At 36.5% G+C, this 22,443-nt stretch overlaps 1 protein-coding gene across 1 annotated transcript in view; it reads right to left on the bottom strand.

Annotated features, from left to right (window-relative positions):
* Positions 1–19,149, bottom strand: part of ARPP21 (cAMP regulated phosphoprotein 21) — a 148,953-nt gene extending 129,804 nt beyond the window's left edge. The window contains exon 1 of the mRNA XM_087430687.1: positions 18,979–19,149. The gene's annotated coding sequence lies outside the window, so the exon portion shown is untranslated. The remainder of the gene's footprint in view (positions 1–18,978) is intronic.
* Positions 19,150–22,443: the final 3,294 nt, after the last annotated feature.

Below are 22,443 nucleotides of genomic sequence, written 5' to 3'. Positions count from 1 at the left end.
AAAGAAAACTCTGTCTCATCCGCTAAGATGAAGAGAAGGGTATCCTACAAGAAAGAAAGGAAACATTTACTCAAAGTCCTCAGTCAATAGTTAAAAATTCTCCTTTTGAGTTGGCAAATGACCCATCAAGAAGAGAACTTTAAGAATGAAGTTTCTCATTATCTTAGCCCGTTGTTACACATACTGAAGAGTTGGGGGCAACCTCTCTCTTGCCCCCTCTCAGAGCCCAAGTATGGCTCTCTCTTTCCAGACCTTTCTCTGGGGATGGGACAGCATAGATCAGAAAGGAGGGCACAGGCTTTAGCCAGCGGCAAGGGGCAAAGGAGACCTTTGAAGGGGCAAAGGAACAAGGTTAAAGTGGGCATGTACACTGAGGGTGTGCTGGCAGAGGGAGTCGTTGGAGGCAGAGTTTGACTGTTCACATCTGGAAAGATCAGATCAGAGTCAAAAGCTGAAGCCAAGAACAAACAGATGTGGGAGAGCAAGTGGTCCCCTGGTGACCAGGCCCACCATTTATAGATATCATCTTGCTCATTGTTCAGTGTGTGAATAGACCAGCTCCCTGTGTCCCCCTGGAGGAACTGAAAAGAATCATTTAAATGTAAACATTTAAAAAAACCTTCAGTAATTTAGAAGCGATACCTTATGATTATTTATTAAACCATCTCTTGCATTGAACCTGGTCAAAAAGAAAAAGAGTCAAGGTCTATAACCTGAGAATCCCTGAGAAGGGTGCCAGAAAAGCTTGTCAGGGCTAGAACATTGATCTGACCCTTGGCAATGTGTCTCATGCTCTCCCTATGCCAGCAGATGGTGCAATGAACACCTGTGACACTTGTCACAAAACAGCTCTCTGATGTTTTTATTACAAGAACTTACATGAATCTTCACTCATCTAGGCTTCATCGCATACCCTACATGTTTCTTGATTGAGCTGCTCCTGAACAGAATAGTGCTTTTGGTATAAAGCAGGAAGCCCTTCTACCACTTGGGGCCACATCCCAGGCACCTCCATTCTCCAAAGGTTTCCTCCTTTGGAGAAACTCATTTTACAATATATGAGGGATCATGCTTTCAACCTGTATATTAACCAACAAGATGAGATTCAGAAGTCACCTCTTCCCTATCAAATCCCTGGCTCTCTCCCCACTCTTCATGGTCTATTCTTACTCTGTGCTCACACTGATTTCCATCAGGGTACACATCTCCATTTCAGCACTTATCACAGGGCCCTGAAGTTATCTGAGAGTCAATCCGTAAGATCCCCAAGGCGAGGAACGATGCCTTGCTTATCTCTGGGTTTCCAGGAACTCGCAGGGTATCTGGCACATAATAAGAAATTAATAAATGTTTCTAAAAAGATAAATATCTTCTGTGAATGTCTTCTAAACATCTTAACTAGAAAAGGTGTATTAATGTTTAACTGTTTAAACAATTAAATGTGTTTATTACATTCACAGTGTCATATTTTAAAACACATTCTTAAGGCTTATGCCTTGAAAAAAAAAAAAAAAACTGACCTTGTGTGCTGAGCCTATATGAACAACACAAATCAGATCAGTAACCATTTTCTAGGAATATATTAGCCATCTTATTCAAGAAGTCTGTCTTCTGGGAAAGCCGGATATAGTTTAATAATGACTCACACCCATGATTTCCAAAATAATTTATCTGACATCGATAAGTATTAATCGAGTGACTAGATGTTATTATTGTCTTCAAGGGGTACTAGTGGGCATTTACGCACTAGAGTGACATATTTTGATCATTGTGTTAAGACCACACATAGCTGAAGATTAAAAAGACACAGTAATGCCAGATGCACTCCTTTCCGCAAATATTGGGAGAGAAGATAGAATCATAAGTAAGTTTATATGTAGATCAATGTTTTTCAAACTTTAGGCTGTGACCTGTTAGTAAATAATATTGGTTGTAACTTAAACTTTTAAAATGAAACAAACAGAACACAGAATGGAATGGAGTGGAATGAAATGGATTGGAATAGAGTAGGTAGGAATTACAGCACATTATCCTTGGTAAGGCTGTGACTTATTTTGTAAAATTTTATTTCACTCATGTGTGTGGACATGTTTGTCAGGTGTGTGTGTGTGTGTGCATGAATGAATGTGTGCTGGGACTTCATACAAAAGGCATTTTTATAAACAGGTTTGTGTCAGAAAAGTTGCTGGAATTGATCACGTAATGTTTTCATATCTGTTTGGAGAATAATTTGAAATATATATGTAACTCATGTCTTGATTACCGAAGTCAGAAAGAGAAAATATGGGCTGTGATAGGGTTCCTGCTGTGAAATCTAAACATTATTTGTGAGATTCAAAGACCTTATCATTTAGATATGAGGATTGATGCCTCTGATGAAGATAGAGCATCTTAGTTAAAACAAACAAATGATTATCTTGGACAACAGTATAAACAAGACCCTAATTCATGAAGCTGCTAATTGCTCTTCCCAGCTGCAGAAGATTGGCCTGTACTCCATCTCTCATCATGCAAACTGTGTGGAACATTTGTACACTCGCTCTTGCAATTCAGCCCAGCACAAGTCCAGCCATGCACACCAGAGCCTCGGGGCCAAAGAGGGGTCAGTTCAGAAAGAACCTGTCTAAAAGGCAGTTACTTAAAAGCATCAAGTGCTTCATTTTATAGACATATATTTACCTCTAAGTTGTGCTGGAATTAAACTCATATTTAAATTACTTTATTTCCTCATAAAATGTACTGATATGTCACCAGGAGAAGAACCTTGAAAGCATCTTTTGAAGCCAAAGTAAATTGATATGCCATATCAGTTTTTTTAAGTAAATCACAAAATTAGTATCCAGATAATAATAATCACAAATCCCTATAGTTGTTCATATTTAATTCAACTTAAACACAGATACATTAACACATACTATAAAAAGTTATAGCTACCATCTTTTCATATATGTGCCAAATATCACAAGGAACACTTCACACGTAGTGTTTTTAATCCTCACCACCACTAATCTCATTCACACATATTAAAAATGAAAGGAAGGAAGGAAAGAAGGAAGGAAGAAAGGAAGAAAGGAAGGAAAGAAGGAAGGAAAAAGACCTGGGGTTCAGAAAGGATAGGTCCCCTGCCCAAGGTAAAATGACACTGATATTATTCAAATGTGGGTCTCAAAAACCCATTCTCTGCCTCCCATAACGTCATTCAATCTATGTACTTGGTACGCATTCACTAAGAAGTGAATGCAACACCTACACACACAATCATGGGTACTTATTCAAGAAAGATGTCAAACCACATAATAACTACATTTTTTATCGTAATAGAACATTATTTCTGCTATTCCTAGCCAGGAACATGCAATTATATTTCATCAATAAAGTTGCCTTGGATGTCCCACTAAAATAAAAAAAAAGTATACTTAATTCTTGATACTGTAGTAATCTTAAAACTGAGAAGTAAATGAGCTACTGAAGACCCTATTACTGTAAAGTGGATGCATGACCTCTGGTCCATGCCAGAATGTTACCCCATCTGGGGCAAGGACAATTTCTAAGGCCCATGAGGTCTCACCTTGACCACCATGTTGGATTCAGACTGGAGATTTCTTTGAGGAACGGAGCAGACCCTAGGATGGTGCAACTTCAGTCGACAGCTGTGTTCTGGGACAGAGTTGACTATCTCTGAAAAAAAGAATTTCTGTGGGAGCATCACCAGAGCCCAACAAAAGAGGGAGCTGGTTAGCACTGAACCTAAGGAAAGCCTTTCTATTTCTAAGATTTGGATTGGATTCTTGTTCTCCCCTGTCTGTTCCACAAGCTGAATTGGAGAAAGAGCGAGGAGAGGGGATCTTCTCTACATTCCTCAGCCAAATTCTTCTCTGCTCACCCAAGGTGGTTGAAAAAGCAGACTCCTCAGACCAGTGGCAGACTTTTTGGACCAGATTCTGATTTGATCAGGCAGCACTCAGGCCTGACCCACAGGAGAGCAGCTTCCAAGTACTGTAAGGTCTAAGCATCCATAAGACAGAAACACCACTGTGGAGCTTGCCAACATATATGCATCCACAAGAGCACCACGGTGCTTCAGGCATCATCGGGCATTTCAGCTGCCCTCTCTCCCCGCCCATGGCAGCAACTCTACCCACACACGTGTCCACCCTGGGAGGTTCACGTATCCAATGGCATCTTGTGCGACTGGGTTCAAACACGAGAATCTGTATGTCCTGCCCAGTTGGTGCAACAATGTCAGTTCTGTACTGAGTTGATGAATTACCTCAGGGTTGGCGGGTTATGTATAAACTGAAATGCACCATTAACAAAAACGTCCGTCTGTCTTAAAAGGAGAAAATATAGGCAAAAACAAAACACCACAAAAATACAGTATCGTATAGTTGTGAACTGCCTAGACTCTGAAGCTAGACATTCAGGGCTTGAAGCCTGATTCCACCACTGACTCTGAGCAATTACTAAGTGTCTCTGTGCCTCAGTTTCCACATCTGAAAATGGAAATAAGAAAAGCCCTTACCTCACAGATGGTTGTGAGGATTAAACAAGTTAATATATGTAAAGCACTCAGAAGAGAACCTTGCACATGGTTGATTTATAGATGTATTAGCAATTGACTCTCTCTCACTGAGACAAGCACACGCATCCATTCAACAGGTATTTTTTGATATTGCCTGATTAGAACTCTGGCTAGAATTAAACTGCCAACACTTCTGGGGACCCAGACCTTCTAGACATTTCTAGAGACCTACTTCAAAATGGTATTGGCTTCCTTCCAAGGTTCTGAGAGAGCCGTCATTGGACTATTCAAGCTGTGAGAGATGTAGCTCACAATTTCTGAGGGTTCATGCACATGTGTGGGAGGTATCTGGGCGAAAGTTCTAGGGTTATCAGTCTTCTTCAGCTAGCACAAATGAGAAGAATGAACCTGCCCCTGAAATTTATTTTGAAAGCAACAAAGCTCACAGAGAAGGATTCTAAGAAAAAGAACAAAGGAGGAAATTGGAGAGGGCTGGTGCTAGAGGAGACACACGTAAAGACTATGTCAGGCAGATTTTTCCAACTTCCACATTTTTCCTAGGATCCCTGCCTGCAGCAAATGACCTTAAGGACATTTATGAAGGACTCTTCTCGTGGAGATCACTTTTTTCCTTTTGCTTGAGATAAAGTATTTTTATTTATTTAAATAAATTGATACTTTTACCTCATCTAATTGTGCAAATCCAGTTACTTGGTATAACTAAAGAATAGTATTATTCTGATTTTTATTTTTTAAAATTATCATATTTAAATTATATTTCTACAGTCATAAAATTTGGCTTGTTAGGGGTGGGGGGCTGTATAATTCCATGAATTTTAACACACGTGTAAGTTTGTGTAACCACCGAAACAATCAGGCTACAGAACAGCTCCATCACTCCAAAAAGCTTCCTCATGCCATCTCTTTCCAGTCACACCTCCTCTTTGACACATCTCCTGAAAATCACTAATCTTCCCTTCTCTGTCACTAGACTTTTATCATTTTGAGATGTTATATAAATGGGATCATGTAATCTGTAACATTTTGAGATCGGCTTCTTTCATTCAACATAACGCCCTTGAGACTCATCCAAATTGTTGCATGTATTAGTAGTTTTCTCCTTTTTATTGCTGAGTAATAATCCATTGTATGAATGCACCAGAGTTTATCCAGTCACCTTTTGAAGGACATTTGGGTTTTTTCCAGTTTGGGGCAATTATGAATAAAGCTGTTATAAACCATTGTCTACACATTATTGTGTTTATAGTTTTTACCTCTAGTGCTCACCAATTTTTATTTAAAAGTTTTTCTTACCCTTAGAATATCCAGTCTTGTGGATTAGGGATTATTCTATTTCCATGGATTTTAGAATCCTACACTGGAAACTCTTAGAATACAACCTCAGAGGAAAACTCACATCCTTCTAATATCATTCAAAACAGAGGCTCCTAACTCTCTCTAGTGGAATTTGCAATCCTCCTCTCTTCTTTTAAGATCTTATGTTTTAAAAATAATTTTTAGGGGCCGGCCCAGTGGCATAGTGGTTAAGTTCGCACACTCCACTTCGGTGGCCCAGGGTTCAGATCCCGGGTGAGGACCTACACACTGCTTATCAAGCCATGCTGTGACAGGCGTCCCACATATAAAGTAGAGGAAGATGGGCATGGATGTTAGCCCAGGGTCAGTCTTCCTCAGCAAAAAGAGGAGGATTGGCAACAGATGTTAGCTCAGGGCTAATCTTCCTCACCAAAAAAATATAATAATAATAATTTTTAAATCAAAGTAAATTACAATTTATTCTGAGATTTGTCTGTTTTGAAATTTTACAGTATTCCTTTAATATTTCAGATCATAAAACATCAATCATGCAAATTCTACATTCTGACAATAAGTCTCCTGTTTTAGACAGTGGTTCTCAAATTGTGGTCCATGGACCAGCAGCATCAACATCACCTGGAAACTTGTGAGATAGGCAAATACTTGAGCCTCACCCCAGATCATCTGATTCAGCAACTCTGGCAAGGGGTCCCACAATCTGTATTGGAATAATCCCTCCAAGTGATTTATGATGCATGTGCAGGTGTGAGAACCACTGCTTTGGGGATGAGCCCTCCTGTGTGGTACAGAGGAAAGAATGCCATAGCCTCCGACCTCCCTTGAGATGACATACTTACTTACTCACTCACACTGACTTCCTCTGTAATACTATTCACTTAAGGAATAGGATGCTCATTTGTGTTAAAATATGGGTCCTAGATCACCAACTGACATGTATAAGACAGACAGTATAGCTCATTTTGGTCACTGGGTCAGAACTATGGAATCCAAACCTAAAATGCACAGAAATTCCTAACTCCTCATTTGAAACAATAAATTCACCATCCTACTCTCTATTCTCATCTTACCATTTTATCAGTGCTGATGGGTAGAGAACAGAGGCAAATGCAAGTTTCCTCTCTTTGTTGACTCAGTTCTGTAACCCTAGCGTTAATGGGATATTGTCATAAGCAGTGAAATAAGTGAATTCAGAGGGAAAATGAACTAGAAAAGCAGCTAGCTTAGGTCACCCCATCACAGATCTCACAATAACAGGGATTACTCTTTTTATAATAAATCAGATCCCACATTTATATATATATATTACATACATAAAATACATATATACTATATATGTATATATTGATATATATCTTTATATATATATATATACACGCATATATGTTTATCAAAGGGTTTGCATATGTATTTATTTTCTGTTCTTCTATTCTCTTCAGAAAAAAATTCCCAACAATAACATTATAGATAATCCCCTGGTCCTGGGCTAGTGTTTATCCAAGTAAACCTAGCTAATGCATGTAATGAATTCCACAGGTTAAGAAATTTAGAGCAATATGCTCTCTGTATATAAGGTATAATATACTGTAGTAATATCAAACAAATCCTTACGTTTACCTAGAGATAGTATTTCTAAGATTTTCCATTTCTTCGCATTAGCTAAATGGGAAAACAAATAAGATTATTTTGGTTCTTAGTTTGCTTCAGGTCATGAAATAAGATTTAAGCATTTAATTAATAAAAAGTAAGCATAGTCCCTAAATTTCTCTGTCCCAACATTTGAACAAAGCCACTACTTCTGACAAATAATTAATAAATAAGTTTATCACACCTACTACTTAGATATAATACTACTTAACTTTTGTTTCAGGGTAGGGCTGAAATTTCTGTTAACCTCACCACTTCCTTTATCTGAAAAACTGACTCCCCGAGGGTAGAAGGACAAAAAAGCCACTTTGATCCTGTACATCTGCCAAAAGCAACCGTCACCCTCTGTGCCAAACACACGAAAAGCACAGGCAAAGAATGAGTGTGTGTGTGTTTGTGTGTGTATGTGTGTGTGTGTGTGTGTTCCAGGTGTCTGGGGTTTGCCTGGTAGAAAACAAATTGAGGAAAAACAATCTATGAAGAAAGCTCACACCGGCTAATTCTAATTTAAATTTTCCAGAAGATAATTTCAGGGGAAATGTATCAGTAAAAACTAATGATTTCATCCTCAATATCAGTAAATTGCATAAATATGTGTTGGCAGGTAGGCAAAAAATAAGTTTATCTCCCTGGCATTAGTTCTTCCCCATGAGACAGAGGCAGATTATAAATAAACAGTGTAGCATTTTCCCCAACCTAACCAAGGGATAGCTTAGAACACATATTTGAAGAGCAAGGCAATTGCCTTAACCATAAAGAATCACAAAAAAGCACCATCAAACATGCATTTAAAAGCCCAAACCTTGTGAATCCACGAGGAAAAGAAAAGAAAAAAAGAAAGATAATTTTTCTTTAAACTCCACTTAACACTTAATAGGTATCTTCAAAAACATTTTTTTATTTATTTACTCAAAACAATTATTTAATTAATATTTTCGCTTAATCTCTTACCCTTGGGCATCTATTCCTACTTAAGTCTGAACCACTGGGTCCTTTAAATCAATAGCGTTGTTTCAGACTAAGTTGGGTGGTAAGTAAAAATACAGATTTAGATACACTGTAATTTTTTTTTTATCCTTTTCCTTAACTATGTAACATGTATTGTTAACATCTTATAAAATCCAACACAAAAGAATTCCACCACCCCCAAAATCATTTTGTTTATCTTTTTGTTTTCAATAATCCATGGACAGATAAAATACTTGTGACTCAAACTACAACTTTACAGAAGTTTCAAAACAAGTATTGATATATAATTTCATTACATGTGTTCTTATAGGTTTCAGTGTTTTAATGGATAAATAGACCCTGTAGGAGAAAGAGGGAAGGAGATGACATTTCAATTATGTGGCGAGTATTTTACATATGATAACTCATGGAGTATTGTTGCCCACATATTGTAATAAGGAACTTGAAGCTCACAATGGTTAATTAACTCGGCCAGGCCAGTGAGAGGCAGAGATGGAATTTAAACTTGCGTCACCTTGACCACAAGCCTATCACCTTTCTGTGACACCAGGAGAAAGAGTATCCCAAGGAAAGGTGGAATTAGGAGCTGATAATCCATCCTTGCCCCAAATAGCAGCCATAAGTATAGATCTGAGATGCATGCAGACAAATTTCCACCCACTCTGTACCAGTTTCAAAAGTTAATTTTCGGGCCGGCCCCGTGGCTTACCGGTTAAGTGCACGCACTCTGCTATTGGCGGCCGGGGTTCGGATCCCGGCGCGCACTCATGCACCGCTAGTCTGGCCATGCTGAGGTGGCGTCCCATATACAGCAACTAGCAGGATGTGCAACTATGACATACAACTGGGGAGAAAAAGGGGAAAAAAAAAAAAAAAGAGGAGGAGGATTGGCAATAGATGTTAGCTCAGGGCCAGTCTTCCTCAGCAAAAAGAGGAGGATTGGCATGGATGTTAGCTCAGGGCTGATCTTCCTCACAAAAAAAAAAAAAAAAGAGTTAATTTCCGTGGGCTGTTTTGTCATGGCCCCACTACAAACCCTTCCACTCCCCCCTGATTCTCAATTCCTGATCTCTAGATGAGGTCTAATTCTCTGTGTTTCATTTGGTTATTACGTATTACAGTGTAAATCACGTTACAAAGGAAAAATGAAAGAAGAATGAATTATACATTTTTCTTTTTTCTTAGACAAGAATCTCCAAGTATTTTGCCACGGTTATGACCACAACCAAGAGGCAGATTGATGTGGATATCACATAAGCACACAAGTCCCTTTCACACAAGAGGCAGTTCATAAAGATCAGTTAACATTTACACCGCAAACAATAAAACAAATTATTTTTCCAAAATAACAGCTCCACAAGTAAGTTTTGATCAAAAATGAACCAAAGGTAAATTCAAGTTGGTAGAGGGATATTGATTTTTCCTTATCACTGTCCCCGTGGCTTCAGTAAGTGATACAGGCAGGGCTAAGAAAATCTTGGATCTCCAATATTGATAAGAATTTTTGCCTGCAGAAGCAAGGCAATTCAGAATGCGGAAAGATCAAGTCACGTGAAGTAATTCTGGAAGAGCAGAACAAATGGTACTAATGACCTCATCAACGCAGAAATAAGTACGGATTTCCTCCGCAAATGACCACTCCATAGCATCCCTAAAAAATTCAGAAAAACATCACATTTTTTTCACTTAGAGTTTCCGTACTGTTTATCAGTGTACTTCATCAGGAATACCCAAAAGTTGGATTTCCATCAATTCAATACGTCAGGTAACGTCACCAAGACTTGGAGTAAAATATATCAGTTCTTTCGTGCTTGCAGGTCTGGGTCGGCCTCACTGCTGTAAATTCCTTGACTAACAGTGTAAACCATTTGATCCCTGCCTAAGCTGGAGGATCTAATCTATATACGATGAAACAACTGATATCCCCTCATCATTTCTTGAATCATCAAAACCAATCTATGTTCACAGCCAGGTCACAACAATGAGATAATGTTTTCTAGTGATTTTAGAAATATTGATTTTTTTGAGCTCCCTTCTCTTGCTAGATCTGTCAGGTGAATCTCTGATTATACAAATGGCCTGTGCTAGATATAGCTGTTGGTTTTATCTGCAACGTGTACAAATCACAAGTCTACTGCAATGTTATTTGAAATTACTTCTAGTTCTTCGATAAAGTCCAAAATTGCTCCTGGAAGGGTGCTAAGACTAAATTCTCTACACTATTTCTAGACAAATCTAAGAGGCCAGTTAACTTTGTAAACACACATCAAAGCCACAATCTTACCCCAGGAGTCAGCATTAGCAGATAATGAAAAACTGTGTGGAATTTTCAGTATACATGGAATTCTAAATCATTATGCCCAAATCTCTTTTTCAAGGTCCCTACTGCCCATCCAAGCTTATAAAAGGCCAAACCCTGTTGTCTGTGCAAAGGAGCACCTCCTAGAAAATTGTTTGGACTTTAGGTGTTCACAGATGTCCTTTCCTCACTGAACCATTGTCTTGGAAGTGCTTATCCTGAATAGTATGGTTGTGCTGAAAATGAACTCCAATTATGCAGGAAGAAAATACTCAAGATCACCACCACATCATGAAAACATTCTCAAGAATGGGAGGGATCTTAAGGAGATGCTTTATTTATGTGAGGCCTATGGAATCAAGCAAAGGGAGTGAAAATCATGAAACAAAGGACAAGCAAACAAAAAAAGATGAGCACCAGGAAAAAATAAATTGATAAGACTGAGCACTGGGCTAAGCACTTCGTCTTTAATTCTTACAACAAGCCCATTTTAGGAATGAGGAAGCTGCAATTTAAAAGCTTAAGAAACTTACTAGTAAGTGGCAGAATAGGATCCGAATCCAGGTCTGGGACCCCATATCCTCTTTTCTTAACCAACTATTCTTGATAAGATTCCCTTCTAACCACTTCACTCTTATTTTGTAGCCTTAGTGCTTATTTTCAAAGCTATAAAAAAAGTATGACCAAAATTTATGGGCAATGCAATATAAAAGTGATCCATGAATACTATACAAAAAAAAATGTCATTGAATCATAGCAATTGTAAACCGGAAGAGATTTTACAAATCATCTGGTGTAATCTTATTGTTTTATGGGTAACTTCTAAAAGTTCTTTTTCAGTGTTTCAGGGCAAGATATTTGAACATGAACCAGGTCTGTTGCAATGTATCCAGACACCTCTCTGCTTCCAAATATGTAAATCTTTATCTCTGACAATGGAAAGAACTGCATCTTTTTTTAAAAAAATCATCTTTCAGGTAACCTATAGACCAAATCTTCTACTCCTCTGAAATTTCCCTACCATATGTAGAACCATATGTAATCCATCTCCCTCTAATTTTTAATCTATTAAGGACTTTCATAATATCCTGGAACTATTTCAGTTTCTTTTCTCAAACACACCAATGTGGAATCTCACAACATACTGAAAGGATAATTTGTCTTTAGAAAAACCTACTTTTTAATTCTAAACAGATATTTTGGTATGATCTGATATGAACTTGAACTTTGTTTGCAGTTTATAATTCCAATTCAATTTGAATCAGTGGCTTGCTGCTCTAATAAGTAATATTGTAAATGCATGATTTTGTAAAGTCAAAAAAGTGAATATGAATGGCTCATTCCAATTCCATATACATTTGTCTTAATCAATTGATCTCCTTTGTCATATTAGAGAGTTTCCCAACTGATAGTTTTAGTTTGTGGTCTATTATCATCAATAGAACTTTTTCCTAGCCACTTACCAGAGGTGCTCTTTCTTCCATGTTTGTTTTCTGGAAACAATATGGTTTCTACCTTTGAGGTATACTCCTTATCAATTTTTCTTATTAACTTTACTGGTAAAGAACTAATTTGTCAAAATTAATTCATACTGTACTATTGTCCAAGATATTGTCCATCTATGATTTTGGAGTTTCCTTATATTCTTGATCACTCAATTCACTGTTCAAACTGTTAAAATGCATTTACCTCTCTCAAATGCCTGTAAAATCCTATACAGCAAATTTCGCAAATATTTAGCGTGAGACCTGACACATAGGAAACCCTCAATAAATATTTGAAAAACGAGAATGAACAAATGAGTGAATAATCATGATATCTGATGCAAAGGCAAATCTTGCTGAACACCACACAAAAACTCAGCTCTCCTCAAATCACCTTTTGTGGAAGTTCCCCTACTTTGATATAGTGTCGCCCAGAATATATTTTTCTGACTTCCTGATGAGAATACCAGCCCTGTCAGAACCTATTGCTTTCTACGTTCCTAAAGTCACCACAGTCTCAGAGAAGAAAGAGAATGTGTTCCTCATCTCTCTAATTAAGGTACCAGGTTTCGGTTTTCTTTGGGTGGATGGGTGAACAGAAGTTCATTCAATCAGAACTACACTTAGCATAATCTTAAAATGTAGGAGGTAAATTAAGAAAGCAAACTCATTCCACCCTTAATCAGCTGGATCTCTTTCTTTTGGACTAGATTATTTTTATAGATAGGGTAAAACATTAATCCAGTTCTCAAGGTCCTGAGTGGATTAAATAGTCTGCCATTTAACCCTGATGAATCCTATCGCTATTCCCATATAGCAGGAAGAGAAGGGTGACTTTCTGTAAGCTTAGTTAGAGCTGTTCTGCTTAAGGTCTGGAAGCCTGCAATTTGTCAGTATTCTCTTCTCCTTCTCTCCCTCACCCCTGACTTATAATCCAGCACTGTTGACTTGCCCAATCCTTTAGAGGCGTGAATTCTTTCCCGACATCTTGGATCACCTTCACCATGTTTAATCTCTCCAAAGGCACATATCCAGTAAACATGAGTTGTCTCTGGTTCTGTGTACCAATGATTTGGAAATTGTTTGTGAACTTGCCTTTGCCTCATCCCCTCGCCCAAGACCATCTTAACTGAGTGTTAACTGTAATTCCCTTCCACGTAGATGGAAAAGTGATCTAGGTATTCAGTTTACACAGACTGAGGTTTTAGGGGCCTTGTCATTCCTGTAGAAGCCGTAGTTACTGCCTGAGATCTGAAGAAGAAACTTCTTTGTAAAAGCCAAAATAATCTCTACTGCAGCTACAACCTACATCTAAGGGCATGTCTTTGTTCTCTTTCAGAAAGGTGAATGTCAAATCCACTTAAGCTGAAACTTTAGGGAAAAAATACAATTAAAACTTTGCTTAGAGTTGATTTTAAATCCTGAATATTAGATGTCATCACCAATATAAAGGTCAGTTTTTAATTCAACAAACGTTGATTAAATATCTGCCACATGCAAGCAAGAACTGCTAAGAACAGCGAAAAAATGTACTGGGAAATATGCTTTTGGGTTAAATTACTTTTTTGCTTAATGTGAGTTAAATGACTGTTGCATTTAAGCACGTGAATTATGCTGATTAAATGTATATACATATATAAATTTATTTTCAGATACCTTCTAAGAAGTTTCATTGGATAACTTTGTGATTGTGCTATCCCTCAAAAGAATAGCTGATATTCAAATTATAATAAAAAATAAAATGCGATTATCTGACAAATTTAATGCTTTGCATGGCTCACCTTCCATGCTGAACACTACTTGTGGTTCTATATTTCCTGATAGAAGAACCAACTGATTAAACCCCAATCATGAGAGAAGTCTCTTTCCTCCTCTGGCCATTTTCACACAGGTGCAGAAATGACTCATTTCAGCAAAATTAAGTGCAGATACTTTAGGATCAGAGGCCAGAGCAGCAGCCCAGTCCAAATAGCTCACTCAGCGCTTGGAGACAGGAAACCAGAGCCCTCTGTGGGAGTGCCAGGGAGCCCATCCGCAATCCCAAAGCTCTGCTTGCTTTAACGTCTCAGAGGTAGTTGGAAAATATTTCCATCTCCCATGCCACTCCAGTAAACCTGCTGCTTACTGGCTCTCCCCCATTAGTGCAGGATTTAAGGTTATTCCTTCATGGATCCATTCCAACTTCTTCTTATTCAATGATTCAGTTCTTTAGCCACCCCTTTTAGATAGTAAAAATTACACAATTAAAATGTCTTGGAGAAATAATACCTTATCTTCATTTTTTATACAACTCTGAATTGGGCCATCCCCTCCCTTAGAGACTGACAGAAGGTGACAAACTTATTAAGCATCACCATCCTCATACAATGCATACCTCCTAGATTAGTTACTACCTTTACTTGGCCTTCAGTATTTCATCGGCATAGGCAGACTAAAGCTTGTCTCCAATTTGAACCATCAAAATTGTTATTGGGTAGAAACAGAAGAGAGCTGTACTCTAAGTCATTTAAAAAAAAAAATTCTTAAAAGGTCTTTCTCATTGTAATCAGGTTAAATCTCTCTCTAAACTTTTTTATAAGGCAAGATGATGGTTTCGTTTTAGTGAATAGTATCTATGTGCCAGGTACTTTGTTTCTGCTTCAATCCTGCAAGATAGGCCTTGTCCTACATTATATATGAGAAAATTGAAGTAACGAGGAATTAACTAAATTGCTAAAGTCATGCAACTAGTAATTTGTTTAGGTTGGACTGGTGTTACTACACTATTTTACCTGTAGAAACTATGAAGCTTGGAGAGGTTTAGAGTCTTGGCCATAGTCACACTATTAGCTACTTACTCGGACCCAGAAGCCAAACACCAGGACTAGCTGTCCAGGTAGTAAATTACATATTAATGGAGGTAAGTTTTGGAGAAATGAGATTTGAATACACCACCATATTTAGGCCTTGTTTCCCAGACCTTTTAATCCAAATTTTGTACATTTCTCTAGCCTGCAGAATCCCATGGAGGCCCTTGTGTGTCTGTGGTATAGCCTTCCTTCATCACACACAGCAGTTACCTGCTCCATCTCAGGTAAGCTCTGAGCATACCTTTGGTATATGTCCCCTCCATTAGTTCTAACCTGACTTTTCAATTGGAAGCTCTGTATATAGCTTCCCACATCATATCTGACAAATAATGCAGACATCATGATCATTTGTGTAATAAAATAGTATCCTCTTGGAGGGATATTTGCATCCTTTTCCTAGAAATTTATAATTTTTTTTAACATATAAACTCTCTCACATTTAACTATGTATACTCTCCCACCTCTTAATGCTGAAAAAAACTAAGTCAACCATAGTTCCACATGAAGCAATCATTATAATAATAATTAAAGATTAAAGCATCCAATTGTTAAAGTGCTTAACTGTGCTTAAGCAGAGAGCAACAGCATGTACACGCAATATGACTGCATGCTTTATTATTTTATCTTGCCAGAACTCTGTTAGTGATTATTTGGAAATTTCAGGGTTGGAGAAAGATTTTAATCTTCACAAAGGAAATAGGTGCTGCGACCAAAGTTCAATCAGCACTGGAGTGAAAAAAATGAAGAATCATTAATACCAGCTAGTTCTTTCCAGTGGGATTTTTGAATTTATCTTTAGTGCGATGACAGTTGTTTGATGATTTCCTAAAATTCTTACGATACCAGCATATATGAGTAAATTTAAAATAAACAAATATAAAACTATGTAATTTTAAAATGTTAGCTCAATCATTCCCATAGATAAAAGAAATAGGATCAAAGATATGACTGCAAAGTCTTGACAATTAATTCTTTTGGCAGGATTCAATAGAAATTTTAACACAACTATGTGAGACATTGGCTTAAAGAGCCATCATCTGACTATAAACCTTAATCTTCTTTCTCTAAAAAAAGAAAACAAAGTGCCATATTTCCAACCAAAAGTATTTTTAATACTCTCATTTTTTAAAATAAAATAGTGTTTTAATGAAGCAATGAGTATTTGAAGCTTGCAAATGATGCTGAAATCTTGATTCTGTCACATACTCACAGGGAATCTATTTATTTTCTGTCCAACAGCTCTTTGATGATCAAATTAAGTCGGATGCCAGCAATGCTGGGATTTCCACTGTTACATGCATATGAACAAGCAAAATGCTAAGAAAAACATGTCAATGCAAAGTATAGATATTTTCTTATCAATAAATATTAGAACTTCATGTGAAGATTTTAGCTTGTGGTTTTAGAAATGTATAAAAAAGCTGCAAAAATAACTTGAAAGCTTTTTATTTTCCTATTGAGTATATAAGCAAATAAAAGATAAACAATTTTGTATAGTACCTGAAATTCAGTGAGTTTCTATGCCCTTCCTTCACTCTCTGTTGACCCATGGCTTGATTTTTCTAGATCTATGTAACAGTGATGAGATCACCAGAAAGAAACTCAAATCACTGAACAAATTAGATGATAGCTGGGCCTTCTGATTTACATGCCAAAGGATATTATATTTGGACTTGTAGGACCATAAAACTATAAGAAACTGATGTTCCATTTTAGTCGCTGAAGATGTTGAAATATTTTACCTCAATTATTGCTATTGATTCTCAATTTCAAGTAGATCAAAATATATCAACATGCATTAATTTTTTTTCCTTCAAGGTATGATTCTATGGACTAGATTATTCTAAAGTGAGTATTGTATCTTGGCAATTAGAAGAAAATCTGTTAAATATATGAGCACCATTCCTCTGGTTTCCATTTCCCTAGAGATGGTCCTCGTTCTTATCACAAGTATTTAGTGTATAATAAAGAAGCAAACAATGATAACATGAAGGTAAGAGAATGTGTATCCATCAAGAATTCCAACACTAAAACTGGTTGAGAAGTCATTGAGTTCTTCTTTTGGATGTCCATATCACAAAGACTTATTTCCTAGCTTATGTGGGTATCAGGCAGAGATTACCGGTTTATCTATGTAAATAAGCGTTGTGAATATGTCTCAATGAAAAGTTCTGCAGAAAAAAGACTATATATTATATTACGCAATTCTGCGTAGAAACATTAGTCACAATATGCCAAATAAATCTTTACAAAATTTGCCGAAATATTTGAAATAAAAAGTGATGTAATTGTTTTCCTGTTAAAGATCTTGAATCCTTCCTTTCCATTGAAAACGTATTTTATTTTTATTTATCTTAAAACCAATGTTATTATTTACAGAAGTGATTTTGTTAACAAAATCTTAATACTTTGTGTATTATCCACAATGATTTATAATTGAAGAATTGTTGTATCATTTTGAAGTAGTGTGAAATGTGAGAGGCCTATTTTTAAGAGATAATTATTAGTGGATCCCTCTTCCTTTTACCTGGAAAAAATGAAATTATTTTCTGTTTCTAGATAAAAGGAACAATTGTAAAGTATATTACTTTAAAAACGTTGTATGAATTTATGACTGAGGAATAATAATAAATATGTGCCTTGAGTGAGACAAATTTGGACTAATTCTTTGACATTTTAATGTCACAATTGCAATTTTATCCTAATAGATCTCACTTGATAATAAAACTTATAAAAAATCTTATATAACCTGTGGCCTTGACATGTAAATTAAGCAGGGGTTATAAAAAACTGCCAGAAGAAATTTCCCTGGGAAAAGTATGTAGAGGAATTTAAAATATTGATCTACCGTGCCTGTGGACAGTGGTTAACACTCTCTCCACCTGGCAATATTAAGATCTATGCTGGCAGCAGAAAAGAAGAACATAATATAATGCTAAAGATTCAGTTTGAAAGTAGAGAGTCAATTTGGTGTATTCAAGTCAATCCCTTTGTTTTTTCAATATCCTCTCAATTATCCTGATGTAATTATTTCAGTTCACTTTTTCGTTTACCTGCGTAGTTATTTCCAGGGCACAGATATGTCCCAGTAATTTTAGAGAAAGGTACATTCAAAATGTTATATGGTCATTTTATGCCTTAAGAAAATATCGCCAGACTACAGAAGATTTTGAGACTGCAAGATAACAGTTACCAAACATTAAAAAAACTGCAAATGAACTTGACAACCTGTCTCAAGCACTTTATTCTTTATCAAGCATATTATATTAATGTATACAATTTAAATACTGTGTATCTCAGCTCATATCTAATCCTCATAGAAATGAAGTGGTTGTGATGTAAATACAAGTAATAAATACTCTGAACATCCAAGAGCAAGTTTAATCCAAGAAGAGCAAAATTAATTTAAATCATAAGACTCTGAGGCACTGAAAAAAAGAAATTTATTAAAACTTGGCATAAATATACCTTAAAAGAAGCAAAGATAGCCTGAAAAAAACAAATCTAGTCGCGGAAACATCTTGCTAATATTCTTTTTTATCTTCACTAGTCCTTCAGCATTTGCTTATATCACTGCTTGAAATTATTATCATATTTAACTTTAAATATTAGAATGAAAAATAAAAGAAAGCAAATTCACAGAAATTTAGAGCCCCTGGAATCACAGATTTCCTAAAAAATAGAGATCCTTTGTCTAAAGAGAGGAAGTGTATGTTTTATAAGTTCATCATCACTGACTTAAAATATGTTCAGAACTTTCCAGGTGACATAACGCATTTTTAAGGAAGCCAATTCTTTTTCTGATTAGAGATTCACAAATTTCTAAACAGGCTACCACCGTGTGGTACCAGTTAGAATGATGCCAGTACTTACCATTTGAAGAAATGGCTTTCAGTGTCGACATCACTTTTAAGCCCCATATTCTTTCCTAACCTTGTCACAAAGCAGATCTGAATTAACCTAACATATACAAATGGTTGATTTGCCATTTCCAACCTTATGGGCTTCAAACTATCTCCCCATACTAATGAGAATTGTATTCACTTCTGGCTACGTTGTATATTGTGTCTTCAGTGGCTGACTCATTCCACACTCTACTCATGCAGCTTATCATTATCTTGTCCATAGACAAAATACGCATTGAATTCAGATGAGAATGCCCACTGACTTGAGAATCTTGAGAAAGATGTCAGCATTGTGGTCCAATTTGCATGACCACTAAGGGAAATATTAAAGCCAGTGTAGATTATTTCCCCCCCTAGAAGTACAAAGTGGAAAACACAAACATCAACAACAAATTACAGCAACTCCTTGCAATGTATTTCCCTTAGTGGTTTATTTTTGGGGAGATTATTTTTCATAAAAATTGGCAAAATCCAGAACAACTTTGTACACTGTTCTAACAGCTTCACTGAACAATAATTATATGACTCACTTCCCCACTTAATAAAAACTTCTCACTTTCTCTTACGTTTATTAATTTTGAAACTACTTAAGCATTTGTCTAATTAACTTCACTCTAAAAGAAATAACCTGATTATAATACATTGTTAATATGAAAATGAACAACAGAGATCTTTCTGATTGACCACCCTCACTTTCTACCTCGACAGGTGTTTTGCATATATGCAAATATTGCAGACAGATGGCTTCTTATGTTTTACACACTATAATATTAAGATATTCCCCTTATTATAACATTTCAAAAATTATCAGTGCTGCCTCCGCTATCTACATTTTAAAAATATTTAACCTTCAATAAGATCATCTATTGTGCTTGTATCAAAGTAAGGAGAGAAAACAACTCAAATATTCTACCAAGTTCAACCAAAACTTCCTGCTTCACTTATTGCCACAATTCTGGACCTAGACTCCAGATTTATAAAATAAAATGAAAAAAAAAATTCGCAAGGCAGAGCTTCAAGTTACCATAATATTTCAGAAGGATGTTAGTTATTTTACACCCAGAACATTTTACAAACTCCAAACCCTTCACTAGAACAATATTTTAGGAATCTGAAATTATTTCTGCACTTCTCACCACCCAAGAATCTGACAGCTTGTATTAAAAATAGTATGTATGCAGGAACTCCCTGGTTACTATCTCCCTTAAGTTTTAAGCCACTCAAATTATTGAGTCTTCTTTCTAAGAATTGCTGAAGAGGTTTATGAAAACATATCAACCTATTCATGTGTAATTCTCTCACTAACATCAATCGATTTCTGTTAGTATCATATATTAGGACTAATTAAAATTACCATACCCAGCAGCCAGTCTGTACCTTTCCAAATATACTTCTCCAGTATCCATAACCATGCACTGCTCTGTCTTCCATCATGCTTCTTTTATTGCTGAGTGAGGCGCTCGCTCCTTCATTAAATAGCATTAAAAATAGACTGCACGGAACTTCCCAGTGGAGCATGCTCTAACAGGGCTAATGCCACAGTTCTCAAGGTAACCATACTCAGCTGGGATCTAACAGGGAAAGTCGCGAGGAGATCAGCAATTTGTAAATCTAACAGCGCACGCAAACCTGTCTCTGTCTGAGCTGAATACTGTAAAAGAGAAATCAGTGTGTAGTGAAATTAAGTCACTGAGAAGCTGCAAGTCAATTTCTGGAGCCATATAAGTTTCTTTAAATATCTCTCGCCCAAACAAAGTACTCTGTTAAATAGGTGTTTATCTACAGCAACTTATTTATATGATTTATCAAACAACATAAATTATGACCAGAGAAGGCACATTAAGACACATATGCATAGCAGCCTAAATGTCTTAAAAATTGCATTTAAACCAAATCATAATAATATTGATAAGAAAAGATAGTAATAGGTTAGCCTTTTGTATCTTTTGTGATGAGGAAGTATATTCCTTAAAGAATACACTAAACTCACTCTCCAGAAAATTTAAAAATATTCTATTAGTTGAAGTGATAAAAAGAAATAAAAGAAAGTAGTAAGAAAGGAAATATAGGATAGAACACAAATACATACCTTAAAGATCCATATAAACCTGAAAAGCGTGCATACATAATTTCTCACATGCGATCCACATTAGAAGTGCAGCAGAAGCAATGACTGCCAAGATAGTAGATTACTTGGCTATCTGAACAAAACATACCTAGAGCTCTTGGCTTCCAAATGACTGCCTTTTCTGAAAATGACATTAACTAAAATCCTGTTAAGACAAGCGAGCCCTGTGGTGACACAAATACAGAGGATCAAAGGAGTAGGTGCATTTATTTTAAAGTATGTGTCAAAGGCTAACTTTTACCAAATGAAAAATGATTTCCTGTCGCCTCTATTTCTGTTTTCTTAAAACAATCGTAACAATTTTGATCACCAAAGTGGATGAGGAGGTGGGAATCATTTGGATTTATTCAGTATTTGAGCGAAATCTTGTACAGATTCATTTCAACTTTGGGGGAACATCATTCTTGTTTGGAGAGGCTGAAGTGTCATATCAACAGATGTAAAAAATCAGAAATTGAACTAGATACCTGCACTCTAAGCACATTCTCACGAAAGTGATGTCTACCAGCCTTGCATTGTACTTACTAGCTTCGTATCCCTGTAACTTTCAATTCCCTTTTGTTTTTCCTTTTGGGCTTAGCTTGGACTCTGTTCTTATTTTGTATCTTCAGAAGGTTATCAAGAACTGAAACTGAGTAGCTGTCAACACATCCACACCAGCTCTATTTCTATGCATAGACATTGAATGAGTCAATTTCTCTTCCTAAGAAACTTTCTAAACACCTGTCTAATTCAACTCAATTCTACCACCATATCCACAGCCTGAGATAGATGACATTAAATTGGTGGTTGCAATGAAACATGCCTATCAAACATGTAAAAATAAAACTGAACATCTTTTTTTCCCCTAAACCCCTTGGGAGCCAGGACCCCAAGTGCTGCGAGGACAACAAACAGATTACAAATTTGCCTCTTATATAGCTCTCTTTCAAATGAAATAAGCATTCCCAACTTTCTACTATGAAACCTGCATAAATCACTGTAGACTTTGATGAAAAGAACTGACTGCCCTTTTCAGTTTTCTTCCAGCTTTCCATTTCTGCCTCATTTGGAGGAGGGGGAGTCGACCCCCTCCTTTGAGGAAATGTAAAAACACAACACATATATAACAACAGCTTTCTACAAACACGAAAGAGAAATACAGACAAGAAACAATTGGAAAGAAAAGCATAGATACATGGCAGAAAGAAGGAGAATATAAATCACAAAAGGCGTGCAATGTTCACGTCGGAAGACCTTGATTATTACCTTGACCGAACAGTGGATATCCCCCCAGCGTCTTGGTGCCTTGATTGATTTGATTTA

This window comes from Ceratotherium simum, chromosome 5 (assembly GCF_057802395.1).
Source record: "Ceratotherium simum simum isolate JZ-2026a chromosome 5, ASM5780239v1, whole genome shotgun sequence".
NCBI lineage: Eukaryota > Metazoa > Chordata > Mammalia > Perissodactyla > Rhinocerotidae > Ceratotherium > Ceratotherium simum.
The sequence above is the reverse complement of the archived record's forward strand: the minus strand, read 5'-3'. Positions and strand labels throughout refer to the sequence as shown.